This window comes from Bison bison, unplaced genomic scaffold (genome assembly GCF_000754665.1).
Source record: "Bison bison bison isolate TAMUID 2011002044 unplaced genomic scaffold, Bison_UMD1.0 scf7180017864387, whole genome shotgun sequence".
Taxonomy (NCBI): domain Eukaryota; kingdom Metazoa; phylum Chordata; class Mammalia; order Artiodactyla; family Bovidae; genus Bison; species Bison bison.
In genome coordinates, this window is record NW_011494959.1 from 371287 (window position 1) to 382776 (window position 11490).

Below are 11490 nucleotides of genomic sequence, written 5' to 3' on the forward strand. Positions count from 1 at the left end.
GGTCTTTAGTTTCTTTAGGTAGATATATTCCTAAGTATTTTATTCTTTCTGTTGCAATGGTGAATGGAATTGTTTCCTTAATTTCTCTTTCTGTTTTCTCATTATTAGTGTATAGGAATGCCAGGGATTTCTGTGTGTTGATTTTATATCCTGCAACTTTACTATAGTCATTGATTAGTTCTAGTAATTTTCTGGTGGAGTCTTTAGGGTTTTCTATGTAGAGGATCATGTCATCTGCAAATAGTGAGAGTTTTACTTCTTCTTTTCCAATTTGGATTCCTTTTATTTCTTTTTCTGCTCTGACTGCTGTGGCCAAAACTTCCAAAACTATGTTGAATAGTAATGGTGAAAGTGGGCACCCTTGTCTTGTTCCTGACTTTAGAGGAAATGCTTTCAATTTTTCACCATTGAGGATAATGTTTGCTGTGGGTTTGTCATATATAGCTTTTATTATGTTGAGGTGTAGAACAGTCTTATGGACTCTGTGGGAGAGGGAGAGGGTGGGAAGATTTGGGAGAATGGCATTGAAACATGTAAAATATTATGTAATAAACGAGTTGCCAGTCCAGGTTCGATGCACGATACTGGATGCTTGGGGCTAGTGCACTGGGACAACCCAGAGGGATGATATGGGGAGGGAGGAGGGAGGAGGGTTCAGGATGGGGAACACATGTATACCTGTGGCGGATTCATTTTGATATATGGCAAAACTAATACAATTATGTAAAGTTTAAAAATAAAATAAAATTAGAAAAAAAATGTTAAAGTGATCAGAAAATAAAACAGTCATTATTTACAGATACATAATTATGTACATAAAAGAATCAAATAAATTACAGATGTACCATTAGAATTAATAAGGGAATTGAGAAAGTTGACATACAGATTGATTTAAAAATATTAATTCAACATGTTAGCAAAAACACTCAGAAAATGTAATTCCCAAAATAAAACAACTTGTTAACTTGCATTAACCTTTGAATTCATCTTTTTAAAATACATATGTAAAAAAAAATATTAATAACTTCATACAGAAACCCAATATATTACAGATAATAATTAAATACATTCTCAAAAGCAATGGAATACACTGTTTATGGATTGACTGACTCAATATTGTAAAAAATGTACTTTATGCCCAATTGCTTGTCTGTATCCAATGCAATCTCAGGCAACACATTAATATGTTCTGACTGTAAAATTTAACAGAGATATGTCTCATTTGGAAATGAAAATGGTGAATAATACAAAAGAAATCTTAAATGAGAAGGGAAACAAATTTGGAGAATATAGACTACCAAATATCATGCCCTATTAAAAATCTAGAATAATTGCAGCAGTATTATCTCACTAATCCTCTCTAGTGCTATCTAAAGCACTGTCTGACAAAGATAGACAAAGAAAAATATGAGTAAAAGAATGAAACAGAGGTACAAACAGAAACCTACAAATATATATTCAGTCAAATTACCGCATAGATGATACTGCAGGGCAGGCTTAAATGTGTATTCTTTAATACATATAATGTTGGTTGATGTGTTTATATATATGGAAAAAGTTAATCACAACCCTACTGTCCATGATATAGGAAAATAAATTCTGGACAAATTACAGATTTTAACTTGAAAGCAAAACAATGAAACTATTATCAAAAATGCCAAGTAGGTAAAAAGAAAATTTTAAAATTAAGATATTCTTAATACATATAAAACTAAGAAGTTTTATACGTAATCTTATATCAAGATTATGTATCTATATCTTAAACATCAATATGAAAGTAAAAGTGAAGTCGTTCAGTTCTGTCTGACTCTTTGCAACCCCATGGACTGTAGCCTACCAGGCTCCTCAGTCCATGGAATTTTCCAGGCAAGAGTACTGGAGTGGGTTGCCATTTCCTTCTCCTGGGGATCTTTCTGACCCAGGGATTGAACCCAGATCTCCTGCATTGCAGGCAGGCGCTTTACCATCTGAGCCACCAGAGAAGTCCAATATGAAACAGGCATGCAATCCAATAGAAAAATGGCAAAAGCCTTTAATGATCACGTCACAAAAATGTATAATCAAAGAGCCAGTAAAAGTATCAGAAGATGTTTAACTATATTAAACAACAGAGCTTATGTAAATTAAGGCTACAATAAGATACTGCTACACATATAATGGAAGGACTATGTTAAGTGAAATAAACCAGGGACAGAAGGATAAATATTACATGATGCTACTTGTATGAGAAACCTAAAATACTCAAATAAGAAGCAAATAGAACAATGGCTCCCAGAAACCAATGGGAGGGAGAAATGGGGAAAAACTACACCAATGTTCAATCAGTATAGTTTCAGTAATGTAAGATGAACTAGTTCTAGAGACACAATGTACAGCACAGTGCCCATAATCAACAATACTGGATTATACACTAAAATAAATTGTTGAGAAGGTCCCTTTTTATCTATACATAGAGATTTTTGTCGTTGTTGCGGTGAGAACTTTCCAATCTACTCTCAGCAACTTTCAAATATGCAATAGAGTATTTTTAACTACCGTTGCCAAGTGGTATATTTTATCCTCATGACTTCCACCTGGATGGCTGTACATTTTGACTCCCTTCACCTGTTTCACATCCAAATTCACCCCAACAACCACATGCTGTGCTTGCCTCTGGTAGTGAGCTTTGCTTCTTTGTTTAGATTTCATATATAAGTGATATTATAAGGTATTTTTCTTTCTGACTTATTTCACTTAGCATAATGCCCTCAAGGCCCATATGTGATGATAAATGACAGAATTTCATTATTTTTATGATTTAATAATATTCCATTTTATGTACATGAATATATATATATATATATAAAAACACACATGCATACTTCATATATGTATATACACACAGGTAATAAATATGTTTTTTACTTTGATTGCACTGCTGGTTTCATGGACATTTGCATAAATCCAAACTCATCAAATTGTGTACAATTCTTTGTTGTTTCTTAAACCCACTCTGTATAAAGTGTAGTCTTCATAACACATCATCTCCAAGTAATTCATCATGGATTTTCCAATAGTGAGAATACTGATATCATTTTCACCTTGAGAATATTTTTATTAATTATACACATCATCAAATATTAGTTTATATTTCAAAGTTGACTCAGTGCTGCCTATATTTTCTTTGGTTTTATCATCCATCAAAATTCATATATTGCAATTGGTATGTACTGATCATATGTTTCTTTTAAATCAGAATAAACCCTTTTCCCCAATCCCAATACTTCATTGCTTTGGTTTTTCTTTTACTATTTCCATAGGCCCAGGGCAATTTCATTATGGATCAGTCTACATTGTGGGTTTTTCTCAGCAGTAAAATTATAGATTTTTCTATATCGTGCAGGATAAATATTTTTGAGGAGTAAGTATGAAGGGAGGAGGGTGTAAAAATGTCACTTCAGTAATTGATGGTGTGTTTTTATTTGTATCTTGTTAAAAGACAGCAAATATTAGATTATCTCACTATAAGAATACGTTGGAGACGTTACAGGGTTGGTTCCAGACCATTGCAATAAAGTGAATCACAGGGAATTTTGGTTTCCTAGTGCTTATAGAAGTTAGGTACAGATTGTACTGTATACTATCAGGTATAAAATAGCTTTTAGACTATTAAATCTAACTTGTAGACTATTAGGTCTAAAAGAGGTATATACTTTAATTGCAAAACCTTGCTAAAAATGCTCACAGTATCAGTGATCACAGATCACCATAACAAATGCTATAATAAGGAAAATGTTTGAAATACTTTGAAAATTCCTGAAATGTGACACAGAGACAAGACACGAGCAAAAGCTGGTGGGAAAATGTCACTGATAGACTTGTAGAGTTGCCACAAACCTTGAAATAACAGTCATATGGTCTTTTTACTTGACAGCTGTAACTGCTTAAATGAAATCACCCACTGTCCACTCCATTCATAGTCCTTTTGCCTAATAAAATGTACATAGACGTCTTCCATCTCAACCTGTCTGCTTTGAATTTGCTTCCTCCCCACTGCCATCCAAATGTGCTCCTCTTTCTGTATTTTTTTATTTTATTGATATTTGGCCTCATTTATGAAAGCAGAAATTTAAAAAAAAATCCTTCAAAAGAAACATAAACTTTGTATCTGGTCTGTACAGTCATACAATTTATGGCCTTTGCTCCTTCTCATTAGGTTCCTATCTCTTAACATATTTGCTCATTCACCTTTGCTACCCTTCTCCTTTGACAATACCTGAATTTTTTTTTTTTTAACTTCATGCTTGCTTGATGTCTAGGATCCATGTTTCCTGCCTATTTCATGATTGTCTCTTTACCCAGGTTCAAGTCTTTCCATTTTTAATCTGACATTTTTCTTATGTGTGACTATGATTCCCAAAAAGAAGTAATTCCTTAAGATCAAAGATCATGCCAGTTAAATTCAGTTTGTCATTGCTGCATTCTCATGTCTAAGGGCACATTGGATGTCCTTAAAATGTAGTCATCATGTATTTGGTGAATTAATGAAAAAAAGAAAGTCTGACTTCTTCTTTTCTTATACCGATGTCCTGGCATTGACTGAATGCTACAGTCGACCTAAGAACAAGACTTCTGTATTCCAGGGTTCTGTGGCACAGTATTGATTCTTGATGTAATAGTGATTGTATAAGGAGCCCTTATTAAAAATCCTCATCGCCTCTCTCCTGTAGTATTACATGATTCAAAGTTAAAACTCACAGATAACTGAATGGAACCCATGGCTAAATGGTAAAAACATAATTTAAATATTTAGTTAAATTAATAATTTTAGTTAAGTGATTTGATATTACTTTGATTTTTAAAAAAAGATGACTCCACATACAGTGCTTATATATATGGCTTAGAAATTTTGAATAGAAGACATCTTATAATAAAATAATTATGTTAAGTATTATATAAAACAAAATAAACACTTTCACATACATGCATACACCTTTACACACAAGCACTAACAAAGGAAAAAGAGAAAAATTGGAAGACATCCACAATTCATTACAGAACCCAATATAGATGTAAATCAATTCCTTGAAAGCATTTCCCTATTTGTTTCCTTATCCTGAATTATTTTGTCCCTAATGGTCTTTAAAATATTTTCCTTTAAATGATTAATTGAATGTTTAATGTTCAATTTGATTATTATTATAATATAGCTATTTTCAATTTCTATCAGTATGTAAAAAATTTAATTTCTTTACCCAAAATGACAGTCTAAATGTAACATTTATATATTTAATGATCTCTAAAAATTTATCACTTCATTCTCTACAGAAGTAGAGAAGGCTCTTCACGGGATTCTTAAATTGAGATATTATTCTTTTTTACAGCCATTCATATTCACCATTCATATTCTTGTTACAAAAGTGCTCAGATTTTTAAGGTGAAAGCCATAAAATATAAAATATATAATAATATAATTAATAATCAAGTAATTTTTGATAAATATTTACTGAAGTTATTTAATTGTAAGATGTTTGGCCGCCAGGCTCCCTTGAGGTATAGTTTCTCAGAACATATACAGGTGAAATATTACCCTAGAGTAAATCCATTATCCACTAGGTGGCAGTATATCCTTTCTTGTTTTATAACAATAGTTTGGATTTCATTTTATTCTTTTTAATTTTGAATGTGAAGAATGAAATACTTGCAAAACAAGTTTAGTACTGTTATATATTTGTATTATCTCATTTTTTATTTTGAGTTTTTCTATAAGATTTTTCAAATCGTCTATTTTGCTTCCTGATTAGGAAAGGAACTATCAATAATACAATAGTTTTATTGTTCAGATAATACAGCTATAAATAAATATGTGAATATATATGGATATATGTGTATCCTAATTTATAACAAGAAATTTAGGAATTTTCAATAGCATATATTAAAGTATTATCTACTTTGTTTCAGTCTGTATTATTTTAGATGCTTAAGTTTTATTTTATTGGAAAAAATATCTCTTCATCCAAATTGTGAATAGAATTGTTTCATTGGAGGTACTATTCTTAATAAGACAGTGTCCAAAATTTCAGTATTATGAGGAGAATAGAAAGGTCAATTATTATAATTCATTTTTTCAAAGGTGATAGCATTTATTAATATTGATTAATTACTTCTCTCTGGCTATTTTCCACAAATAATTTTTTGTAACAACTAAACTAGAAAAATTAATTTCATGGTTTTTTTGATATTTTCAATACTTAAGGAAATGAATCCAATGGAAAATAATCCATATTTCAGCATATATAGGCATCTGCTTGAAAATGTTATTTCTTGCAATTGCTAGATTTATCTATCAAATAAGATGACTTTATTATGGAGTGTTTTCACTTTTCACTTTCATGCATTGGAGAAGGAAATGGCAACCCACTCCAGTGTTCTTGCCTGGAGAATCCCAGGGACAGGGGAGCCTGGTGGGCTGCTGTCTATTGGGTCACACAGAGTCGGACACGACTGAAGTGACTTAGCAGCAGCAGCAGCAACAAAGAAATAAGGTATTAGAACCATTCAAATGATATTGCTGCAGATTGAAGTTGAGATAACATTTCTGGAAGACTATCTTAAACCACATTGTAATAAAGATAATCATTGACATGGAGTCAAATTTCTTTAAATGCATTTCAATATATATTTATAAAAGTGTGCAGCAATTTAACTATGAAGTTGTTTATTCCAACGTTATCCATAATAGTGAAGAATTTGATGCTGTCTGGATATACAACAGTATGGAATTTTAAAAATCATTAATGATTCCATTAATGGAGTTTTCATAAAGGAAAATAACCATTAAGCATGCTTCTATAATAATTCACACGAATATCTATAGAATATTAATTTGCATGGAAAAAAAAAACAATGATATATCCTTAGTCAAAATCCCAAATTATTATTAGATTATGGGCACATTGCATAAGAAGACATCTATAGTATTCTATATAGATTTCTACATATTTTTATATATACTCTATAACATATTTTAGTTATATTTTTACCTTAAAAAATAAAAACATTGTATGAAAGCAAAATAATACATAATTTTGCATAATTGAAATGGATCTACATTGTGATTTTGTTTACTAATTTATTTATAGTGGACATGCTTATATAAAATGATGAATAATATATTAATAATATAGTTTTTGAAAATTTCTACAAGTTATTATTCATTTTGAAAATAGATGAAGTAAAAATGTAAGTTTCAAGTTTGTTATCATTTATTGAATGTAGCTGTGCTGTGCTTAGTCGAGTCTGGACTGTACCCCATCAGGATCCTCTGTTCATGGGGATTTTCCAGGCAAAAATACTGGAATGGCTTGCATGCTCTTCTCTAGGGCATCTTCCCAACCCAGGGATCGAACCCAGGTCTCCCACATTGCAGGTGAATTCTTTACCATCTGAGCCACCAGGGATTTAACTATATAAATAATGTGTTCATTGAATACTAGTTTTAAAAAATCTTCACATGTATGAAGCATAACATATGTGATAATTGGGACATGTGAGAACATAGCAAAAAGGCAGCATTCTGCAAGTCAGGAAGGAGTCTCATCAGACACTAAATCAGCCAGCACAGTGATCTTTGACTTCTGAGACCTCATAACCTTGAGAAGAAATGTTTTGTTGTTTAAGCCACCTAGCCTATAGCATTTTGTTACTACAGCAAGAGCCGACTAAGACACTTTCTTATATAACTGAAGCTTTGTACCTGCAGACAGCAAGTCCACGTTTCTCCCTCTTCCAGCCCCTGCAACCACTGTTCTACTTTGTGTTTTAATTTAGCTTATCAGTGCTTTATAAATGTTTATATTTTGGTTGAGATATATTGTTAATTTTGTCTCTATGTAGTTTGTGTTTTGGGTTTCCATCATAAATGGCACACTTTAAAATTTTTAAATGTTCAATAATTTGCTACTGAAATATAGAAATAGAACTGATATGAACTATTGGCCTTGTATTTTGCAAAATACTAAGCCTATTAGTTCTTTAGTGTTTTTGTAGCTTTATAGGATCATCTTCAATCGAAATAATCTTTCTCTCTGCAAATGAAGACAGTTTTGTTTCTTTGTTTTCAATCTTCTTCTCTTTTATACTTCTTTTTCTTGTTTTATGGCACTGGCTGGAATATCCAGTACAACACTGAACAGAATGGACATCCTGGTCATCTTCCCAGTGTAGGGGAAAGTGATCCTATCACTCATGATTAATGACAATTTGTGTTCATATAGGTCTGCTGGCAATATATGCTCTCCATTTGATCTATTTGAACAAATTTAAGTGCTTACATTTTTGAAAAATATGTGTCTGGGTACAGAATTAGATATTGACAGTGGTTTGCTTGAGCATTATAAAAGGATCAGTGCATTCTCTTTTCACCCATATCATTTCAGCTAAGAAGCATGCTTGTATTCTTGTATTTTTCTGCACATAATGGGTTTTTCACCTCTGGCTGTTTTAAGATTTTCTTTTTTAGTATTGATTTCCAGTAATTTCATATTGTATGCTTTGGTGTGGTGTTCTGTATGTTTATCTTGGTCTGAGTTTGTTGAGGTTCCTGAGTCTTTGCATTTAGACTTTTCATAAAATTTAAAAAGTGTTCAGGTATTTTTGCTTCACTCTTTGTGTATGCCCTTCTCTTTCTTGTATCCAAGTAATGTATATATTTGAACGCTTGATATTGTTCTAGGTTTTAAAGACGGTCTGGTTAATTTTTCAGTGAATATGTATATTCACTTATGTCATCATTTTTCTTTTTTTCTCTTGTGCTTTATTTTATATTTTATGTTTTTTGTTTAATAAATCTTTTCTTCAATAGTACCTGAAGTGCTGTTAAGTTTCAGGTGTACTATTTTCTTTTAGAATTTATTTTTGGAGATTCTTATATCCTTCTTTTCTCTTCCATTAGATTCATTTATTATTTTTATCATTTCTGTTTATGTTCCTATTGTTGACTATTTTTATCCTGATTTTGTATCATAGTTTTCTGCTTGTTTATTTATTTTTTTTGGTATGAGATATATACATTGTACAGTGCTGAGTGTTGGATTTTGCTGCATTTTGTGATACTCCTTAATCTTGAAATCTATTCTGATAAATTGCTTGAAGATCAGTTTGAACTTTTAAATGTATATTTGTAAGCTCTCTTAGAAGAGGTGTAGAACAGCTTTTGCTCTCAAGTTAATTAACCACACTTCTTAGGTATGGATTTTTGGGAATCTCTGATGAATGTGCTATTATTTAAAAGGGGTCTTTCCTATCTTTTTGTGATCTCTTAAAATTTTTTGACTTGAAACTGCCTAGTAATTTTTCTTTCCCTGGAATATGTGCTTTCTAGGCCTCAGGGTGCATAATCAGATTGGTAGTAAACTAAAATCTCCAAGGTGACTCACTCATATATCTGGAATTACTTCCTGGGAATTATCTGAACCAAGTAGCTCAACTCCATAAATTATAGTTCCATTGTCCTTTTCAACTCTGATACCTGTTTCATCAATTGAGAGAAATTGCTAGTCCCTGTTTTGCTGGCTGCCTTCCTGAATTGGAGTCCATATACATACATATAGGAAAAGGAGTACGTCAAGGCTGTATATTGTCACCCTGCTTATTTAACTTATATGCAGAGTACATCATGAGAAACGCTGGGCTGGAAGAAGCACAAGCTGAAATCAATATTGCCAGTAGAAATATCAATAACCTCAGATATGCAGATGACACCACCCTTATGGCAGAAAGTGAAGAGGAACTAAAAAGCCTCTTCATGAAAGTGAAAGAGGAGAGTGAAAAAGTTGGTTTAAAACTCAACATTCAGAAGACCAAGTTCATGGCATCTGGTCTCATCACTTCATGGCAAATAGATGGGGAAACAGTAGAAACAGTGACAGATTTTTTTTTTTTTTTTTGATGGAGGGCTCCAAAATCACTGCAGACAGTGACTGAAGCCAAATTAAAAGACACTTGCTCCTTGGAAGAAAAGTTATGAGCAACCTAGACAGCATATTAAAAAGCAGAGTTGTTACTTTGCCAACAAAGGTCTGCATAGTCAATGCTTTGGTATTTCCAGTAGTCATGTATGGGTATGACAGTTGGACTATAAAGAAATCTGAACACTGAAGAATTGATGCTTTTGAACTGTGGTGTTGGAGAAGTCCTGAGAGTCTCTTGGCAGCAAGGAGATCCAACCAGTCCATCCTAAAGGACATCAGTCCTGGGTGTTCATTGGAAGGACTGATGCTGAAGCTGAAACTCCAATACTTTGGCCACCTGATGAAAAGAACTGACTCATTTGAAAAGAACCTGATGCTGGGAAAGATTGAAGTCAGGAGAAGAAGGGGACGACAGAGGATGAGATGGTTGGATGGCATCACTGACTCAATGGACATGGGTTTGAGTAAACTCCGGGAGTTGGTGATGGACAGGGAGGGCTGGCATGCTGCCGTCCATGAGGTCGAAAAGAGTCGGACACAACTGGGCAACTGAACTGAAGTGAAGCATCATTAAGGAAATACAGTTAGCTATATTTAAAGGAGAAATTGTACAGTTGAAGATCAGGTACAATACCAAAGATTTCATAGTATAACTCAAGATAGTAGTTGCTACAATTTAGAATCCATGGGTCTATCTTTATGTTATTGCAATTACTGACTTATTTTTTTACTTCCAGATTCATGTGCTTTGTTCAAAAACCTTTGTAGCCTTATATTAGTTACTAGATAATTTCTGTGATCATGGATTATATATGAACAATAGCTATTCATTAGCAAATGAAGTATGTTCTTTACATTTATATTTTTGAATAAACTTTATAATCTCTTGAATTGCTGTTTGTGAGATATGTGAAATGGTGTTTAAGTTAAAAAAAAAAAAGTGATGTATTGTTTTTTAAATAGTCTTTGTTGCCCCAAGAATACTTTCCCCTCCAGCTTTATTCAGGTATAACTGATATAAAATCGACTGTATATAATTAATATACACAATATGGTGATTTGGGAAATATATATACACATATAATCATCACCACAATACACATGTCTGTCACTTCCAAATGTTTCCCTTTGTCTTCCTGTGGTTGTTTTTTTCCTCCATTCCACACCCAAGAAAGATATTTTGGATATAACAAGTAGCTATGACTTGTACATATAGTAACAATTTAAGAACTATTTCCCAAAATAAATGCTCTAGAGGTGATATTGGATTTAGCATGGCTATGATTAATGAAGTTGTAAATTCCATTTCTTATGGGGGTTTTGTCTAATGTTGATTTTTAAATTCAGATTCTCATGTATGTTGGAGGGCCCGGGCTATTAGAACTCTCATAAATAGATGAGAGTTTCATTCTCTAATATTTAAACATTCACAAATATGTTAAAGATGAGTTTATTATATAATTTTATAGAGTATTATAAATAAATAAACTTATTTAAACTTTATTAAAAATTTACCTTCCAATAATATCATTAATTATTT